We start from the raw sequence: 22,535 nt of genomic DNA, 5'->3' as shown, positions 1-22,535 counted from the left end.
CGGACTGAAAATTTGCTGAGATTTGTTTGATACGCTATACATAACGATTCCATTATCCATAAACGAAAATTGGAAGCATTCTCATTCCTCTACACATTTGTTGTGGGCATTTCTAAGCTTACTCAACCATGTTATCACTGATGAGCAACTAATGTGGTTCAACTGTTATATATCACTGCGAATCAGGCGCGCGGAAATTCAACGTTCGTTTTACGGACACATCGGAGAGAGGAAATATTGCAATTTAAGCTCCATCCATGTAAACATACAGGGTATAAATAAATCATTAGAGATTTCAGATACGCACATTCACGATTCTTCAGTAATCCAGCTATCCAACAGACGGCAGCGATGCTATCCGAATGGTCTTTCTCAAGGTCGAAAACCAGCTTAAGGGGGGTCCCCTGTCTGGAAGATCGGAAAATATGGAATTTTCGCTGGATGCGTGGATGTTGTCTGATAATCGGTACCTTGCTGGTGGTATCGGTTCTGAAGCAACGAGGTGTGGCAATAGGTAGGACAATACCTAAAGCGTTACATAGAGGTTTTTGAAAATTCGAAAAACTGCCAAAATGGCGGCCATTTTTGTTAAAAATGAGTTATTTTTCATGTAAAATCGTTGTTTAGAAGCTCATGAAAATCGAGAAAAATGCGATATAAAAAACGGCTGTGTGACGCTTTAGATAATTCATTTTTAACATGCTGAAAAAAAAACTTCTGATATGGATATCACCAGCTGAGAAAAAAACATGGTTTCGATAAAAACACGTTTAAAAAATCGTACAGCAATACTATATCCCTTGAGGTGACCTCATACTAGTAACTTTCCAATGAAATCAAATATCGAAAAATCCTTTTAAGACAACATTTCTGAAGGCATGAAACTCCCAAAAATGCAAAAAAACGGTCTGAGAAAGTTCAAAACCTCTGTAATTCGAAACGACATAATCTTCATTCGAAGAAATTGTCTCGCTCCAACTAGCGAGCAGAAAACAGTCTATTCTTATGCTGCGATTTACTACACATAGTGATTTTCCAAGAGCAAAATCAATTTAAAAGTCGATAAAATGGAATATAGCACACACACAGCAATGCAAATTGGTTCGGTGGAAGCACCGCGTCGATTTTCTGACCGTTTGGTGCAGAGTGGCCCTATATTTTTGCATCACACGCACACATTATTTATTGTTTCTATACGTTGCCGAAGGGAGATTGAAGTGGTTAAGAAATGTGGAATAATGATGCTGATGGAACAAATATTATATATAATATGTGTGACAGAGTGTGTGTGTGTGTGTCAACCACGAAAAAATTCACCACCGCGTGAATTCCGAAATCCGAGTAAAAACAAACCGCGAAAAAGAACCGCGTAAGAAACCACGTAAAAAGCGGCTTTAGTGTAAGTCAAAAAATTCATCAAATATAGATTCTAGTTTCTATTTAAAATTTTAAGATTGCAAATCGTGAATAAAAAATCCTGGACTTGAATCTTAGATCGTGAATTTAGATAACAGGCACAAATTTTAGATCTAGATTTCAGATTTCAGACTTCAGATTTCAGATTTCAGATTTCAGATTTCAGATTTCAGATTTCAGATTTCGGATTTCGGATTTCGGATCTCAGATTTCAGATTTCAGATTTCAGATTTCAGATTTCAGATTTCAGATTTCAGATTCCAGATTTCAGATTTCAGATTTCAGATTTCAGATTTCAGATTTCAGATTTCAGATTTCAGATTTCAGATTTCAGATTTCAGATTTCAGGTTTCAGATTTCAGATTTCAGATTTCGAATTTCAAATTTCAAATTTCAAATTTCAGATTTCAGATTTCAGATTCAGACACAGATTTAGATTTATTTTAAGATTCCAGATTCAGACTCAAGATTCAGATTCCAGATTCTGGATCTACCAAATTCAAATTCTCAATCCTAGATTCCAAATTCAGATTCTTGATATCAGATTCAGATTCTGAAATTCAGATATTTAGACTCAAATTCAGAGATTAAGAGATTCGGAGATTCAGATATCCAGATATTCAGAGATTCAGAGGTTCAGAGATTTAGAGATTCAGAGATTCTGATTCAGTAATTCAGATTTGGAGATTCAGATTCAGGAATTAAGGGATCCAGAGATATGGATTCCGAATCAGAGATTCAGATTCAGAGAGATCAAAAGAATCAGGAATTCAAAGATTTGGATTCAATTTAGAGATTCAGACATTCCAAGATTGAGAGATCCATAGATTCAGAGATTAAAAGAATCAGAAAAGCAGAAATTTAGTTTTAGATTCAGATTCAAATTCAGATTTAGATCCAGACTCAGAGATTCAGATTCAAAAACAGGGATTCAGAGCTCCAGAAATTCAGAGTTTCAGAGATTCAGAAGATCCAAGAATTCAGATACCAAAAGATTCAGAAATTCAGAGATTCAGATTCAAATATTCAAATTTAGATTCAGATTCAAGTTCAGAGGTTCAGATTCAAAGATTTAGATTCGAATTCAGATTCAGAATCACAGATTCAGAGATTCAGATTCATATTCAGGGATTCAGAAATTCGGATTTAGATTCCGAACTCCAGATATTTAAAGATTCAGAGATTCTGAAATTAAGATTCAAATTCAAAGATTCAGAGATCCAAAGATTCAGAGGTCAATGGATTCAGAAATTCAGAAATTCAGATTCCAATATTCAGATTCAAATTCAGAATCAGATTCAGATTTAGATTCAGATAAGATCAGATCAGATTCAATAGATTAGTTTCGAATTCAGAGGTACAGAGATCCAGAGATTGAGAGATTCTGAAATTCAGATTTAAAGATTCAAAGTTTCAGATTCAGACTCAGATTCAGTGATTCAGAGATTCAGGGATACAGAGATTCGGGAATTCAGAGATTCGAAGATTCAGAAATTCAGAGATTTCAGAGAGCTAGAGATTCAGATTCCGAATCTGAAATTCCGAATCAGAGATCAAGAGAATCAGAAATTCAGAGATTTAGAGTCAGATCAGATCAGATCAGATTCAGAGATTCAGAGATTCAGAGATTCAGAGATTCGGAGATCGAAAGAATCAGAAATTCAGAAATTTAAATTCAGATTCTGATTCAGATCCAGATTCAGAAATTCAAAGATTCAAAGATTAGGACATTCATATTCAGATTCAGAGATTCAGGTTCAATTTCAAAATCAGATATTCAGAAATTCAGAGATTCAGGAACTCAGAGATTAAAAATTAAGAGATTCTAATTCAGATTCAAAACCAGAATCAGAGATTCAAAATATCAGAAATTCAGAGATTAAGAGATTCAAAGATTCAGAGATTAAGAGATTCAGGTTCAAATTCAGAGATTTAGATTCAGTTTTAAAATCAGGGACTGAGAGATTCAGATTCAGCTTCAGCCTCAATGATTCGGAGATTCAGAGATTCGTGTGATTCAGAGATTCAGACGATCCAAAAATTCAGAGATCAAGAGATTCAGAGATTCGTGTTCAAAGATCTAGATTAAGCTTCTGATTCAGATTCAGAATCAGAGATTCAGATTCAGTATTCTTACCATGTCTGTATATGACTATAGATTTCAGAATACAGTTTTCAGATTTTATGATTCAGATTGTGTAGTTATTTCAAAATTTCAGGAGTCGGAATTGAATATGGTATCGCGCACGCTTCCACTTCCGGATTCTTGACACAAATTGAAAACACAAAAAATCATACTTTCACCAATAGAAATTAGAATTCAATTTCCAAATGTAGATTCCGAAGCAGGTTTCAGATTACAGAACACGAGTTCCAGATTCCTGATTTTCAGATTCAGATTCCACGAAAATTATAGCAATTCAAGATTCAAACTTAAATTCAAGAAACAGATATTTCAATTGTAGAAAATATGAAGTTCCAAATTACAGATTGTGAATAACACACTCTAGGATCTAGACTACAAACCCCACATTTAGAATCCCAAAAACTGGGTATAAATCACAGGCAGGAATTCAAATTGAAATGGTGAATGCCAGACTAAAGTATAGATTGCAGTCTCAATTCCATAGTTTTAGACTGCGAATTACAGGCTACAGTTTCATATGCAGCTTCCAGATAGTAAATCTAGAAGATCTAGTAAATCCAGGGACCAAAGTCAATTTCAGATTCGAGATTCGAATGGTTATTGATGGTGTTGGTTTAAAAATCAGAAACAGTAAACAAACTACTTTCCAATCGAATATGTGAACTTCATTTGTATTCGGGTCTTTCGAGGGTATTCGTTTCAAATGTCGTAGCATTCCATTCATCATCTTAGAATAACAGTTAATTGTATCAGACCTTTTTTCCTTGTAAACGACTGTGTTTCTAGAGATATATTCTTGAGTTTAAAAACCAATAAATGGAAAATAGATCTGGAGATCTATACGAAAAGACTTGTTTCAATAGTACCACCAATGTTTATTCAAGACTCGTGCTTTCACTTTGTATAAATAAACCCAAAAAAAGTTGCACAGTTGTGACAACTGTCGAATACTAGGGAAAAGAAGATTACAAGGTTCGGAACGAGGGCCTCTTAAATTATTTCTAAATCCACGATTTGTTATTGTTTTTTTTTTCATTCAAGCCGAATCTTTCCATCCAATCTTCACTCAAAAAAATTGCATCAAAATCGGTCAATGACTCTATTTTTGTAATACATTTGCATAATTTGTTACATCCCAAGGTGATAAAACATCCGAAGGCACAGATTGAAAAGATTTGAAATGCATAAGCATAAGCCAGTAATCCATTGGATTCACACAAATCATGTTCCGTTCCTTTTCTTCCCAGATATGGATATTTACGACATCCGCCGCATTCGTCTCCGCCAGAGAAAAAAACACCATCATATGGTCGTTTTCGTGACCCTATTTCTATTAACCAGTTTTCCCAATGGTTCTCCGAATGTGGGGGAAACACAGCAAGAACTTGTTCTGCTGTGGGAAAAGAGAAATGGTTTTGTTTGGTTGCTTAGAATTGCTTCGAGTGATTCATGCCCACACGAGATCAAACGCGAAGATGACATGGAAAGTGTATCGAAGTGAGATCAGTGTTTGAATATAAATTGAAAATTTCTAATGGAAAAGCGCAATAGTTTTGGAGTTATGTAATCTTTTCGAGCGAAAGTTTTAAAGAGCTCTCACCTCGGTTATTCCGGAGCCTTCATTTCTTCCTGGAGTATGTGAGATCACCTGAAAAAGTGAAATTATATTTATCATTAGTTGCACTGCGAATAGATTGGAGTTAGAAAAGTAATGAATTTGCCAACAAAAAGATTGAAGTTTATCAAGTTACAACTCGAATGGCATGGAATCGTCTTCATAACACTAGTTGCAAACATTTGTAAAATTCTAATAAAAATATGAATGATTTTTCTGGTACATCCCCGCTGTTAAATACACATCCATCGTCTGTTCCCCGTGCAGAAGATTCATATTTCTGTAACTCAACCGTCAACCGTCAAAGGAAAATTACAAAATGCACAGCAAGTGGGAACGAGGAAAAACACACAAGTCATGGGCAAGGATGAATGGGTTCATGGGTACATAAATATTAATTTGAATCGCTTTCCATCTCCACGCACTTCTCCCGGTGGTTCTCGCTGGGCGGAAGGGATCGGCGGTTTTGTTTTTTTTTGTTTTCTGTTCGTCCGTAACAATCCACCACAACCCGTCCTCCTACCAGTGGAGTGAATGAAGTTTCTGCCGGGAATCGCCGGGGTACCATCGCATCGATGTGGTGGCGTCGTCATTCCGTCGTTCCGCTTCAAGAGGCGTACTTCCTGGGCCGCTTTGTGTGGTATCACTTAGATAGAGCAGTATTAAGCTGTCTTCTTGTTCGTCGGTTTGATTGTGAGTTATGGACATCCTGTGTAACCGTGACCTGAAGAGATGGTGGTGGTATAAGAGTTGCGATGGGAAATGCAACCACGGTTTAACTTTCCAGAAAAAAAAATCAAATTCATTTTGTATCATCTTAAAGAAGAATATTGTTAATGTCGAGGTGCTGATCGTCTTGCACTATTTTCTTGTGTGAAATTTTGCAAACCACACACATCAACCCGTCGAAACTGACAGGCCATTATCGGCAGTGGCCATTATCGCCTAGAAAGTTATTTTCGTTCACTGTATGTTGTTTTGCAGTTTCAGTTCTTTGTTCCCGGTGCGATCTGTGGCGGATGACAACAGCCAGCGTCGTTACATTTGCGTTTCGCAAATAACAAGAAAAAAAAAACACATCTGCAAACGAAATGAACAAATAACTACGGATCGGATGGAAGAAAGCATGAAAACACTGCGATAGAGAGAGGGCCCTTCTTTTGCCGTTTCGCTGAGCAAAGACAATAACAACAAGTGGGGTAAAACGTTTCGATGTGTTTGCACTAATAATCCACGATACTAATCGCATTCAACAGCGGCAAAAAAACGCTGGGCGGTGCATTTTATTCCATTTGCATTGCAGTCCCAGAGTTCAACAGTGTTCTAGATTTCTAACAATTTCGTTACAGTCAGCATTTGTATTTTCAAAAACGGTAAAATACGATTGACTGGATTCTTTATTCTGTCCATGCTTGATATCAGTAAATTTGGGGTCAGTTTCAAAAATTCAGGAAGTTAGATCTTCCATCTTCTGTGGTAATTTGTGCTTAATGACTTGGCACTTATATTGTGGGTTTATTATCAAATCATTAACATACTATCAGCGTCAAAATAATATATGTTCCTAGAAGAACCTAAAAGTTGACAACCCATAACGACGATCGTAACCCATGGGTCACTTGTGTGGTATACGAAAGCGCTAAGCGCTGTCTCTCCGTCACGGCGGTCATGAAAACAACGCCAGCAACACCAACTGAGTTCATGCTATACCTAACTTTCAATAATGAGACTTTTCCGACAGTCCAAGGGCACTCGCGTCTCAAAATGTGTATCCAAAGTGTCATGAATCTTCGAGCAATAGACTTCTTGCCTGGCAGGGTAAACAAGTAAAAAGTAACCCCAAACCATATCTTCAAATTTTCAAATTCGAATTTTCATATTCAATATTTGAGATTTAATTTTTCCTTCTCCATATTTTTTCAGATTCAGATTGTGTTCCCCCATCTACCAAAGAGCCTGGAAAAATCGACATTTTAAATACATGCAAGCTGCGAGTAATTTTGCACTCGCTTGCATACATGCAGACCGAAAAGTGTTTCCCCAACACAGACTCCAAAACCAAGCAGCCTGCTTAAAATAGCCACTGCGGATATACACAAACTGGTGGTACTTTTATACCCGCATGCATTTTTGCACTCCGGAAAGTGTTTTCCCAACACGGACTATAAAAGCGAGTACGAACACAATGCTTTGGCTCAGGTTTCCTCCGTATGTTCAGCTCACTGAAGTAGTACACATAAAGGGCGAACACGAAATTATTGCGACACATTCAACAGGGCATAACTTTTTTACCATTGGGTAAAAATCAACCAAATTTTGCACACTTTCTCATTGATGTGTATTGTCTACATGCTGTCAAACTCGAAGTCGTGTTTTTCGATTCAACGAAAATGGAGGTGAACCAACGCGAGTCGAGAGAACAAATACTTTCCAAACACCTGGAATTTCCTGACCTGTCGTACCGGCAGTTCAACCGTCAGAGTGTTGAAGCGGTTCCAGGAGCGGTTGACGTTGGACCACGGCAAAGGAGCTGGAAGAAAACCGGGACCGGAGAACAAAAAGGCGGACGGAAAGGTGAAGCGGATGATTAAAGCAAATCCCAACGTCTCAAACCGCGATTTGGCTAAAAAGATCGGCATGTCGTAGAGCTACGTCCAGAATGCTGGAAGAGAGCTGGTCTACATACATACAAGGTACAGAACTTCCCAAACCGCGATGAGCGGCAACAATCGACGGCTAAAACTTGGGCACGGAAGCTCTACGAGAAGATGCTGACAAAATATGGCTGCTGTGTGATGGACGACGAAACGTATATAAAAGCCGATTTTAAGCAAATTCCGGAGTTGGAGTTTTTCCCCGGCAAGAGGAAGTTCGATGTGGACGAAAAATTTAAGAAGAAGAAAATGTTTAAGTTCGCCTCCAAATATCTCGTTTGGCAGGCCATCTGCTCTTGCGGACTGAGGAGTGAGCCTTTCGTGACAAAGGGCACAGTAAATGGCGAGATCTACAAATCTGAGTGCCTCGAGAAGCGTCTTTTGCCGTTCTTGCAGCAGCACGACGAAGCTCCGCTATTTTGGCCAGATTTGGCATCATGCCACTATTCGAAAAGTGTCCTGGAGTGGTATGAGGCCAATTCTGTCCATTTTGTTCCAAAGGACATGAACCCGCCAAACTGTCCGGAGCTGCGCCCGGTGGAGCAGCACTGGGCAATAATGAAGCGGGAACTTCGGAAGAGCAAGAAGACAGTCAAAGACGAGAAGGACATGTTAAGAAAATGGAAAAAAAAACTGAGAAACTGGTACCGGATGACATTGTAAAGACTTAGATGGAGGGCACCAAGCGAAAATGCGTTCAATTTTACACTCAAGGCTCCATCGAATAACTTTTCTTTTGATTTTTTAAGTAAATATATGTATAAAACTACCCTAAAGATTTGGTTTGATTCTAAACATTATAAGAAAATTGGCATGACATTTTCGGTGTCGCAATAATTTCGTGTTCGCCCTTTACTGTTCAATGATTAGGCAAAATATTGATAACCATTCGCTGCGATAACGCCGATTGACAACAACATAATATGCGTTCAACATGCATGTCAAAATCGAAACTAAGTGTCTGAAGTTCATCAAATCAAGCAAATTTGCGGTTCGAGAAGAGCGGACATCTTCAGAAGGAAATGTAAACTACAATGATCGTTTGACATTTCTTCCGTTCATATATTTTAGAAGTCCACGAAACACGAATAAAATGTCCAAAGCATCATTAAGAAGAAATGTTTAGAGCACTTTAACCGTTAAATTAGTAGAATTAGTCAAATTGAAATCATAAAAGTTATATTAGTGACGCACTGTTCTGTATACAAATCATTGTAGCATTTAAATGAGACCGAAGTCTCAAGTTACATAATACAAATTAAATAAATAAATAAAATCATACCATACGTAAAAGGAAAACGAACGGTCGAACTTATTAGATTTATTTTCAACGGAGAACGTAATCTATCACAATGCATAAATTCACCTGACATTTGTTCAAACTCTTTACATACAAAGTGAATAGATGGAATTCAATTGAATTTGGAAATTGTTTCATTCCATCATTAGTTTGATCAATAATTTAATCAATACAAAAAAATATTTCTAAGCCAACGGTAGTCCTACGTCAATGTTGCGATTGTATTTAACCCATCCCTATTTTTTGTACCGTGCAACTAAAATTCTGAAAAAAATCAGACATATCTAAAAAACATTAGTACTGGATCCTAAAATTCTACAGTTTTCCAAAATATCAAAATAAAATTAATATTTTGTATTAATTTTTTTTTTTTTTGACGAAATGTCACGCATTTTCGGTGGTATTTTCTTTTTAAACAGTTTTATTTAGCTTGCCCTGTTTGTATGTTAGTATGTTTGCAAAATGTTTGTATGTTTGTAACGTGTCAGTAGCGCTGTCCCATATTAATAGAAATTGAAACCCCTTCCTGTTGACCGATTGATCTGAAATTTGGAACACACCTTTATCTCTGCAGTGACTATAAAACTGCGTATTTCATAATCATGAAAAACCAAGATGGTGGTCGCTACAAAATGGCGAATTACACATTTCCTCAAAACCTCATCAATATGGGTTTTTCCAAAACCCCATCAATATGGGCATCAAATGAAAGGGCTTGACTAGTAGAATACAGTTGTTTATGAAAAATGCAGATCCAAAATGACCACCACCACAAAATGGGGTCATATACATATTTTTTCAAAACTCCATGAATGTGGGTATCAAATGAAAAGGCTTGACTAGTAGAACACAGTTATTTATGAAAAATGTAAATCCAAGATGGCGGCCACTACAAAATGACGGATCACATATTTTCTCAGAACACCATCAATATGGCTATCAAATAAAAGGGCTTGATTATTAGAACATTAGTAGGGTCTAATAATCGAAATCAAATCTCTTCCCCATCTGCTCCACTAACTCCACGTATTGTTGTAACTTTAACACTCTAAAAAATCTGTACTTATCTGTACTTTACAACAAAAATCTGTAACTTGTATCGTACGGAATTGGTACCAAAAAAATCGAAAAAAAATTTTACCTTTGCAGATAAGCCTGAATATGTGGCAACACTGTCTATTCTATGGAATATGTTTACTGTTTCTATCTTCTTCTTCTTCTTCCTCTTTTTCTTTCTTCTGATTTCGCACATGTTACGTTGCATCAAGAGAAAGACAGGTATACTTTGTTCGCTCCGTGGTTTTAATTTTTAGCAGCAATTACGATTCGGCAATTTTCAAGCTAGCAACCAGTCGGTGGCGACAGCGAAGGCGTTCAATATGGTCTTTTTCAAGGCTGAGAGATTAGATTAAGTTTTCTAAATAGGCTCTTCGCAACGCTATAGGCCAATGACTTGCAAAAGTTTAAAATCTCTACAATATTATTCTCTCCCTCTTTAATTTTTTTTAGTTTCACTCTAGACAGCCATCAGCCAACAGCATTTGTTCATTGATACAGTATTCGTTCGCTAAAAAAAGCAGAAAGTCAACCCAAATATCGAATTCCACTCGCCACATAAATGTATATACATAAATTAGTTGCAGCTCTGGATCTTATGAAAAATGCAAATCTAAAATGGCCGCCACCACAAAATGGCGCCAAATTTTTTTTCCCCAAAATTCCATCAATATGAGAATCAAATGAAAGGACTTGACTAGTAGAACATAGTTATTTATAAAAAAATCAAATCCAAAATGACAGCCACTACAAAACGGTGAAACGGTGAAACGGTGAAAATTTTTTTCAATTTTTTTCAATAAATATGGGTATTAAATGAAAGCGCTATTAGAACGTAGTAGATCATGAAAACTCCAAATCCAAGATGGCCGCAGTCCCCAAATAACCAATTACTTCTTTTAAATGGTTTCATTCAGCTAGACCTGTTTGTATGTATATTTGACTGTCTGTGAGGTAGGTACCATGTATTTTTGCAATCCCCTCAATATCGGTATTAAATGAAATGATTTGACTAATAGAATACAGTACATCATAAAAATATTCTGAAGAAAATTAGGTAGGGAATAAAAAATTTAAAAAAAAGTTTTATTATAGTGGAATATGCTAATGATACAAATAATGTACTAAAAACTGGAAATAATATAATACAGATAATGTACTAAAAGCTAGAAAATAATTAGGCAAGTAGCAGTTAGCAGTTATCATACTTCTTCCTTCATTAATCAAGGACATTGATGAGACTAGAATACAGTCGTGGGGCACGTTGTATTTCCATTATCCGCATTTAATGAATTCATCTTATGCATCGCGATTTCATTTTAGTCTCATCAATGTCCTTGATTAATGAAGGAAGGAGTATGATAACTGCTAACTGCTACTTGCCTAATTATTTTCTAGCTTTTAGTACATTATCTTTAATCATTATGTTTAATTACAAAGAAACCGTTTAACCGTTTTTTTTTTTACTTATTTTATTTTTATTCCAAAGCTATTGGCGTGATTGGCGTGAAAAGAAAAAGAAAAGCACGTTTTTAATCCTAGCTCTTCTGAATAAATTACTACTCTAAGGCGAAACATTGAAATACTAGATTTTTATGTTTTGAGGTGATGGGAAACCTTGCTTTTTATATGATTTATGGAAATCTGAATATTTTTAACATAACATATCAGTAACTATGAATGATTGAATTTTCATATCAATTTGTTGAGATGTATTTCAATTTTCATGGATCCCAATAGAATAAGCCAAGATTGCAATATAGTGTATTCGGCAAAATTTTAGATAATATTGAAATATGTCCTTTTGTCAAAGAACTTTCTATCTCTTATAGGTTTTGAAATGTATGGCATTTTTCAATCGAGATTCATAAAAAAACAAATGTTTCACTCGTAATATTATTGTGTTTAAATTCTCGCGATTCATATGTTTTTGACATGTTTATAAATAGAAAAAGTTTGCAGAATATGTCAATCGCGAGAATTTACACACAAAAAGGTTACGAGTAAAGGCATTAGTAATAATTTCTGAAAAAAAAACATGAAAAAGTTGTTGTTAGAAAATCTATTTCCTGTAGAAGTGCTCTCCTTTCGATGTATGGGTGACTTATTGGGTTTGGTATGAACTATTCATATAATTTTTTCATAATTTGAAAAAAACACGTTTTTGAAAAAAATTACTTTTTAAATATCTTATCTCTTAAATATCGTATCTCATGCTAACTAGTCTTAGTAAATTACACTGAAAAAAAAAATTAACAATTAAAATTAATTTTTCCCAAAAACGTATTTTTTTCAATTCTCGAAAAAATCTATGAATGTATTGAAAATTGTAAGGGCTATTCAAATTTTTTTTTCAAAATAAAAAAAAAATATTTGTGAGAAAAATGAACTTTTATTTTCAAAATATTTATTTTTCAATGAAATTTTGTTTACATATTTGTTTGATATTTTTAAATGAAAACGTAAATAATTTTCTACATTTTATTCTCTAACCAGCATTGTGTAGGTCTTATAGTTTTTGAGTTAAGATTAAAAAAAAAAGTTGAAAAAACACTGAAAAATAAAAAAAAATTACTCAAAAGCTATAAGACCTACAAAATGTTGGTTAGAGAATGAAATGTAGAAAATTATTTATATTTTCATAAAACTATATCAAACAAATTTAAAAAAAAATCATTAAAAAAATATTCTGAAAATTAAAACCCATTTTCCTTAAAAATATGTTTTTTTTAATTCTGAAAAAAATTATATGAATAGCCTATACAATTTCCAAAAAGTCACCCATACATTGGAAGATGAGCAATTTTTCAGGAAAAGAGTTTTTCCAACAACAACTTTTTCATGTTATTTTTGAAAAATTACTATTAATGTTTAACTCGTAACATTTTCATGTATAAATTATCGCGATTTACATGTTTTGTGAACATTTTTCTATTTAGAAACATGTCAAGAACATGTCAAATGAGGGAATTCACACACGAAAATGTTACGAGTAAAGCATTACTTTTTCAGGAGTCTCCAAAGAGCAATTCCACCCCAAATCAGCTAAAAACACGGCGAATTTTACGACGCGAGCCTCTTCGATTTTATTGTAACTTGGAACTCATGATGGGAACTACCTAGAATTACAATTTTCACAATCATATGACCACTTTATTACGACTGATTTTTTAAAAGGGCGTAATTAAAATCATGATCAGTCCAAGGATAGAACGTTATGCCTAGTTTGTTGTAAATAACATTTCTTATGTTACTTTTCTTAAAATGTTAGGATTTCGCAAAGTATTGAAATTCCAAAAAATTTAAAAAAATCATATGTTAATTTTGGTGAGCTTCTCACGGCACCATTATACGTCAAACTTTGTTAAATTGGAACGACTTTCCAATAAAAATATACACAAAAAATATCGAAGGGGGGGGGGTGGTGCTGTTTTGAGATACGCAGGTCGGACTCGATTATCCGGAATAATTTATTTTTGATTTTCGGAAATCTTCAATGATTTATATAATTTCATATTGAATAGCTAATATGGGTATCAAATGAAAGGGCTTGACTAGTAGATGAAGTAGATTATTTATGAAAAATGTAAATCGAAGATGGCGGCCACTACAAAATGGCGAATTACTTATTTTGTCAGAACCCCATCAATATGGGTATCCAACGAAAGGGCTTGACTAGTAAAATACAGTTATTTATGAAAAACGCAAATCCAAAATGGCGGATTACATATTTTCTCAGAACCCCATCAATATGTATATCAAACGAAAAGGCTTGATTAGTAGAACACAGTTATTTATGAAAAATGCAAATCTAAAATGGTCACCACCACAAGATGGCGATATATATATATTTTTTCACAACCCCATCAATTTGGGTATCAAAAAAAGGGCTTGACAGTAGAATACAGTTATTTACGAAAAACGTAAATACATGATGGCGACCATATTGTCTCACAACCCCATCCATATGGATATCAAATGAAAGGGCTTGACTAGTAGAACACAATTATTTATGAAAATTACTGGCAGAACACCCGCAGTTCCCAAATAAACAATTACTTTTCAATGGTTCCATTCAGCTTTCCCAGTTTGTATGTATGTTTGAGTGTTGTCCCACATTAATGGAAAATTGACCCCGTTCCTGTTGATTGATTGATCTGAAATTTAAAATATACCTTCAATTCTAATGTCATAATAAAACTGCGTATTCCATGATCTTGAAATATTCAATTTGGCCGCCGCTAAAAATGGCTGATTGGCTTGACTTGGAGAATACACTACACAATGAACAACATAAATTCGAAAAGGTCGCCGCCACAAAATTTTTGACTATGTATTTTTTTGTAATCCCCTCAATATTTGTATCGAATGAAATGATTTGACTAATAGAATACAGTGCATCATCAAAATATTCCGAAGAAAGTTAGGTTAGCGATAAAAGTTTTAAAAAACATTTTTTTTTTTGAATGGTTTTAATGTAGAGAAGTATACTAATGAGACAGATAATTTACTAAAAACTAGAAAATAAAATAAGTAAAAAAAACTTTTTAAGTTAAACGGTTTAATGTACTAAAAGCTAGAAAATAATTAGACAAGTAGCAGTTATCTCATCCATTTCTTCATTAATCTAGGACAATGATGAGACTAAAATAAAATCGTGGGGTATATGACTAAACAACTAACTGTGGATAATAGAAATCCAACATTTATTTCTTACCTAGTTTTCTTTGGAATATTTTCATTATGTACTGTCTTCTATTAATCAAATCATTTGAATGGGGACTGCTGCCATCTTGAATTTGGATTTTTCATGATCTGCTATGTTCTACTGGTCGAGTACTTTCATTTGATATTAATGTGGTTTTTGAAAAAAAAAATATGGCACCATTTTGTGGTGGCAGCCGATTTTGATTTGCATTTTTCATAAATAACTGTATTCTACTAGTCAATCCCTTTCATTTGATATATATATTGATGGGGTTCTGAGAAAATGTGTAATTCGCCATTTTGTAGCGGCCGCAATCTTGGATTTCCAAGATCATGGAATACACAGTTTTATAATGACACCAGAGATAAAGATGTGTTCCAAATTTAAGATCAATCGGTCAAGAAGAAGAGGGTTAAATTTCTATTGATGTGGTACAGCGCTACAGACAAAGTTACAAATTCACAAACATACAAGTGCAATAATCATAATTATATTATGTTTAATCATAATTTTATTATGTTTACCGAGAGAAAATTGTTTTTTGTTTGACTCGATTATCCGGAGGATTCGATTATCCGGAGTAAAATTAAATCAATACTACGGATAATCGAGTCCAACCTGTATAAGTTTTTAATATTAAATTCAATTTTTGAGTTTACAGCTTTTTTTAACAGTAAATTTAAAACTGTTATTTCTCCTAAATGATTCTCTTACCTTCCAACAACTTTGTCACACATCATATTTTAATCAGATATCTGGATTTCAATTTACGATTTTTTGATTTTTTTTAAACTGTATTATAGTAGCTTTCAACACTTTTAGTTTGTTCGTCACTTTTACTTCCATTTGTGGAAGAATGTCGGGAGTGAGAATTGAACTCGTGACCTTTAGCGTGAGAGGTATGGATGTTACCACTACGCCAGATCGCCTCCACTATGTTTTGAAAGAAAGATCAACGATTTTGATCACACCCTTTTAAAAAATCAGTCGTAATTAAAACTGGTCATATAATAATTAAAATTGTTATTTTAGGTAGTTTCCATCATAAGTTCAAAAAAATCGGAGGTCAGCAGCCGGCTGATTTGGGGTGGAATTGCCATGTATTCCAGAAAATATAAAAAATTGAAAGTTGATGTCTACGACAAATGTTCATATTTTAATAAGATCTAAAACATTGTCGAGTATGCTATCTTGAGTTTTAACAAAATTAAAATTAGTATTAAATTTAGTAGTATTTTAAAAAAGTTGTCTAATACTTTCTCGAAGATTTCAAATATACCAAGTCCTTTAAAAATTTTAATTTTTTGTAGGTCTTGAGTTGTTGTTAGAAAAACGTTTTCCCTGTAGAAGTGCCCATTTTCCGATGTATGGATGACTTGTTGGTTACTGTATGGACTATTTATATATTTGAGAAATATACAATTCTTGGGAAATAATTATTTATACAAAAAAAAAATTAAGAAAAAAAACAATCATCCTTTTCAAAAATTGAACCATGCTTTTTTAGATTTCAGGTATGCAAAGTTGCTGAAATGAAATGTATCTACATATCATTTCAATCTCAGATGGTGCCACCAACTTCTAAAACGGGTTGGCATAGAATTCTGTCTAATAAATATTATTTTCCAATAGATGGCGTTAGAAATATCACGTTGTGGCGTTGTCAAAATGAGATTCCATAGTAAATTGTGAATACTTCATCTAAATCTAGCTTTCTATCTATGCTAAATACAAGCTTCGATTTCATGCAAAAATATTAGTGTTTGTTTCCCCTAAACTAACATAAAATGATATCAGAAAGGAACAAAATACAAGAGGGTTGTGTTCGTGATGCGAACGCATAGTTGACGTAGACACGTTGACATAGACATAGTTGACATAGTTGACGCATAGACTGCGTTAGGCTATTTGTTGCATATTGATTTTGGATATGTTCGAAAAATTCCATTATTAACCCTTTGTGGTGAAATTAATTTCATTTGAAAGAAATCTGTTATTTTTCCACGCTAATAATCTTTTGTTTAAACCGAGTACCGTTAACCATTATTCATAAAAGCTTCGTTTTAATTCGCAGATTTCACTATGGCAAGAGGCTTTACACTTTGCAGTTCGTTCGCCTCTTCTACTCTTTTCTATTGAAATCACAAAAAACGGCTTTCATGCTTGCTGTGCGGGCACAGTCGATGTTTGGTCCTCAATAGTGAAAGCGTTAAAGACAGAGAGTAATTATGACTAAAACAATCCACTCAAACTCAAATTTATTCTCAAGTATCAATCAAGTAAGTATAACCGTATCAATGCTCCGGGTTCTCAATCCTGCGCGGATTTCAACATAGAAAAAAATAAAAATCAAAACATGGATCATCAGCGACGACTAAATAACATTGTCTCAGTTTGGAATTGAGCAATACGGGCAACGAAGAAATATGTCTACGAATGGCGATAAAATTGAGAGATAGTTTTTTATTGCACATTGTATCGAATTTAACGCGGCATGTGTTCCCCTTCAAACTGTAACAGAGACAAACACACATACTATACGCTTGACAAGGTAATATTGCGCCGTATGCTATTTTTGGCGGAATATTAAACGCTAATTTCTGGCCGTGCTATGGTTTGTATTTCAACCAAGGACTGTACCATCTTTGCAGAGACGTTTCGTTAGTGGGAACGATATTTATCATCCATGGGTGCGTGGAAGGTGTTGAGTAGATAAAAATAAAAATAAAAATCTACGAGTTCGGCAACGTTGCACGGTCTAACAGTTCGCCGGCTGATCGATCGACAGTCGGAGGTGACTCATGGAACAACTCGGCGCTGGCGGTGTGGTGGGACACTTGTGCGTTCTTGTTTGTTTCGTTCGTTCAGTAATGACGCGACGACGTACACAAGAAGCCCACCGTATGATGATGTTTATCTGGTCTTTTACTCATTCATTATTTATAAAACGAGCCACATGGTATGCTATTTTCCGAACGAGCACATAAAGTGCAGACAGTAAACAAAAGTGTACAGCGCAAAGATTGGAGCTCGCTCGAGCGGCAGCTGGCTTGCGCGGTGGGATGGTAGTTGCAAGAACATCCAACGACCAACGCTGAGTTGCATGAACATCCGTTCCGAAAACTTTGTAGTGGCACAACATTGTGAGAATTGATGGCCAGAAATTAGCTCCTTCCACATGACCCTATTGCAACCATTGCAGAACCATGCTAATGGGCAGCCTCAAGTGCAAACCGAACGCAACACAATGGCGATTCTGCCAGCAGCGGTGAGCAACGAACACGGTTGCGAAAAAAGAACTCTCGTTATGCACTCGTAATTTTCATGACCTTAAGATTACCCTGCGCTGCTCATCCACCCACGAAGCCCTTCTTTTTGTTTGCGCCGTGTGGGGCTACAGAATGTTCAAACTCTTCAAATTACACCACCATCATCAGAACTTTCCCGACAATCATCGCACGCAAGAGTGGGTCTATTCAGATTATGCTACGGCCACAAAGCACTAAATTTCCTCATTCGAGCCTCACCTTAAATCGCCCTACCTTGCGCGCCTATCCCCTGTTCGCACGACTGAACTTGAAAAACAACTCTCGGCCGGTCGAAGAAAGAGGAACCGAAACTAAAACGCAAAAGTATGTTTTATGTGCATCCGAAGAGCTGTAACACTTGAGGAGATGAACAGGAACAGACAGAAGGTAGATCCTCATGTGTAGTGACTTTTTTTTTCTTCCCATGGAACTGTTTTCCAAACCAAGCGGAACATCGAAACGTGATCCACAAATCCAAACAGTCGACCATCTTGTAACGCCGACCAGTCACTTATTCCCGCTAGTGAAACTTTGCATCAGTTGTGATGACGGTGATGATGATCTTTCAACCTGTTTCCCTCACTATTTCCTCAACAATTTCAAAGCGATAGTATGCGTGATTTCAGCACTCCATCCGTGGTTCCCCTGGCGATTGACATAGACCATTCGCGATTCTTGACGCAAATGAATAAATTAAATATTATGGATTAGGAAATTGAACGAACATACTAAACTGATTCCAATGATGATAAACAAATTGGACAACATCCGCTAGTGACTAAAATCTCGATCTCGAGCGAATCAAATAGCATCCAGTGGGATGCGCATACAACGGACGTACTCCCAATATAAATATTCAGCTCATTTTTTGACATCTTCATACTTTACATTAAGCTTAAAAGTTGCAATGAATATGCCTTCTTGGATTCTGGAGCAACTGGAAGTACCGTTCTGAATCATATTTCGGACAACATCATATTTCGGACACTTTGTTCTAATATCCTAAAATGCTTAATGCACTGATGATATAACTATAAAATTAATATCACAATTGCTTCTTTAGAGTAATCCTCCCTTGGTTTCACTATCATTTCATATGAGAACTACCTTAGAATTATAACATAATCGGAAAAAAAAACAGGAAGTGGGTTATATCTATGGTATAACCGCAAGGGTGACGTAGGACTATCGTTGATTTAGAGATCATTTGTTTGAAGTTGAATCTAAATCCATTCTGAATGAATGAATGAATGAATATTTGGGGTACTTCGAAAACGAGAACGTTACGTTGGAAGCTCAAGGTTCTATGCATCCAATATTGGATACAAAAAACCTTGTTCTGAAGAGTAATCTTCAGAAGCCTTCCTGCTAACTGCACTTGATTGACAAATCACAAAACCAAATGTATGTGGTCGCAGTATTATATGGACATAAAACATTAAAATAAACTCGCATGAATGTATTTTTCAATTACCAGGGGAACTGGCAGATTATTTTTCAGCAACGATTAGATCTTTCCGGAATTTTCTCGATGCTGAATAGCATCCAAATAAAAATACTCCTTTCATTTTGGCCTGCAAAAAACTTTTCTGAACTCTAATCCATCAAATTTGGAGCCCTGAAAAGGGCCGTTGATCATATGCTAAGCTAATATGGCACGCTCTCCTTGGATTCGACGGGCCAGCTGAATGTCCTTGGGCTTGATGTGACGCGTTTTGCGTGGATTGTACACAAATTGGTATCTTCGAATAGGCCTCCTGCAGCGTCATAACCGCGGAACTTTGGAAGCGCAAGTCAGTTTCGAAGTCCTGAGCAATTCTACGAACCAAATGTTACAAAGGTAGCTTGCGGATCAGTAATTCGGTCAACTTCTGATAGCGACGAATTTCACGCAAAGTTCCCGGTCGATAGCGATGTGGCTTCTTCACACTTCCTGCGGCTGGTGCGCTAATCCGAGCTGCTTTCGTGGTGCCTTACCACCGAAAGACTAACGAGCTGGAATTACTCAGGTCTTCAAAACCAACTTGCGTTTCCAAAGTTCCGCGGTTATGACGCTGCAGGAGGCCTATTCGAAGATACCAATTTGTGTGCTATCCATGCAAAACGCGTCACATCATGCCCAAGGACATTCAGCTGGCCCGTCGAATCCAATGAGAGCGTGCTATATTAGCTTAGCATATAATCAACGGTCCTTTTCAGGGCTCCAAATTTGATGGTTTAGAGTTCAGAAAAGTTTTTTACAGGCCGAGCTGAAAGGAGCATTTAGCGAAAATCGTGGTGTCGATGATAATTCGATACCAATAGGTGCCATGGATATGGATTTCATAATGAAGAATATGAAATATATGACATGATGTAGTGAATATATCCCCATATCGAAGAAATCATTTTGATGAAACTGCATTATAAAATTATTTGTGTACGAATGCCGCAATCGATAGTGTTCTCTAATTTGCGCTGGTTAATTTCCTCGGAGGACTCGATTCCTCCTTTGAGCATCAACAATCTCTTTCTGGCAAAACGAAGTGGTATGAATCACATTTTTCGAAAGATAAAATGAAGATGTTTTCTGCCAATTTCCTTCAACCTCCAAACATCTCTTTCTCCCGTTTGTCGTTATTGCGTTCGCTAATCCTTTCTCACAACACCCATTTCTCGTTTGAGAAATTGTTGAGTAAACATCGTTGGCCAGTGCGCGTAGAGCGGGAATTCCTAAAGATTCATTGCACCTCTAATAAATTGCCGAAAGCCGTGGTCTTTCTTTGATCGCACTTGATTGAAAAATCCAAACAAAATGTATTTGGTCGCAGCATTATATGAGTAGGAAGCAAATAATCGCTCGAAAATTACATGATTTTCGCGATTTGAAACATTTTCCGTTTTTCATGTTATGCATCCAATATTGGATACGAAACTTTTCTACTGATGGGGAAAAATAATATTCAGAAGCTTTCCTGTTAATTGAGATTGATTGAAAAATCACGAAACCAAATGTATTTGGTTGCAGTGTTGTATGGATAGAAAACATTAAAATGAACTCTTTCGCATGAATGTTTTTTTCAATTCCCAGGGGAACTGGTAGATTATTTTTCAGCAACGATGATAGCAACGAGGGTTCCGCGCGTGTATGTGTGTGTGGCAACTGCTCCGATGTTTCAAGCAGAACCGTGGCATCACTCTCCTCCTGATGGATTCCCTTCTGGCCTCAGGTGCACAAACAGGCTCTTGGTGACACCGTTCATCAGCGCTTTCATGATAAACGAAATTAGATTCACAACAACAGCGACAACATGCTCCAATCGCTATTCAATCATAACTGAGTGGATTTACGAGCGGCGCTCGCTTATATACCGATTGGTGATTTCAATAGCCTGTTTTTGAAAGCAATTTTAAGACTATTGAAACAAGTTTTTGGATGAAAAAGTAACAAGTATATGACGCGTAGACATTTTATCTTTCGAATGAAGTGTTTATCATACCATTTCGTTCAGTTGTTTAAGAGCTATTAACGCTCAAAATCTCGGTCTCCGGCGTAACGCTTTCGTTTTCGAAACTTCGATTTTACACCCCGGTATAGAAATGAAAGACGTAGTCCTACGTCAAAATCTATCAACACTACTCACTATCGTTTGTGATTGACGTTTGCTCAGCGTGAGCACGTAGAATTTACTCGTTCATCAATATTTAAATTTCTCCCGTGTTTCATCAGTTCTCATCATCGTTAACAGTTTACTATGATTGCTTGGTAAGTGTTTCGCAGTCGACTATTAAATATAATTAAGTGTAATGTAATTTTCGTTCAAAAAATTACGAAATAAAGTGTCCGAAATTTGAATTCAATCTGTCCGAAATTTGAATTCAGTCTGTCCGAAATTTGATTTAGTGTCCAAAGTTCGATTTTAATTCGCTTCATTTGAAAAGCATTTTATTCGATGATTTTTTTATGTTTTCAATCAAATAGGTACCAAAGTACAAAGCTTAAAAGCATATTGAACTAATTTATTGAAAATATCAACCAAATAATACCTGTGCATAAAGTTTAGACCTGTTTTCTGCATCATATGCCTTAAGCGTCCGAAATATGATTCAGAACGGTACCTATTAATGCCAACAACGATTTCTTCCGTTGCTCTTAGACCCCTCTCGGAGCTTTTTGGCACATCACGTTGCCATCAACAACTGTCAACAACGTCAAAATAGCCGATATCATACCGACCTTTGGTAATTTTTATTTCTCAATAAGTGGCCATGGATTAGTTTAATTGAGTAACGGCAAACTTCTTTCCAAAAAAAACTGCTATACTCTGCATTTCCATTACACCAACTCGTGCC

General features: G+C 35.8%; 1 protein-coding gene across 5 annotated transcripts in view; it reads right to left on the bottom strand.

The window, feature by feature from the left end:
- Window positions 1-22,535, bottom strand: part of LOC129776910 (inositol-pentakisphosphate 2-kinase) — a 355,299-nt gene that overhangs the window by 252,494 nt on the left and 80,270 nt on the right. For 4 of the 5 annotated variants that reach the window (XM_055782846.1, XM_055782845.1, XM_055782849.1 and 1 more), the window contains exon 2: window positions 5,163-5,210. The gene's annotated coding sequence lies outside the window, so the exon portion shown is untranslated. Of the gene's footprint in view, window positions 1-5,162; window positions 5,211-18,422; window positions 18,442-22,535 lie in introns of those variants that run through there. The other variant, XM_055782847.1, reaches the window with a different exon arrangement.

Source organism: Toxorhynchites rutilus, chromosome 3 (genome assembly GCF_029784135.1).
Source record: "Toxorhynchites rutilus septentrionalis strain SRP chromosome 3, ASM2978413v1, whole genome shotgun sequence".
Lineage (NCBI taxonomy): Eukaryota > Metazoa > Arthropoda > Insecta > Diptera > Culicidae > Toxorhynchites > Toxorhynchites rutilus.
Note: the sequence above shows the minus strand (reverse complement) of the source record. Positions and strands in the feature narration are given on the sequence as shown.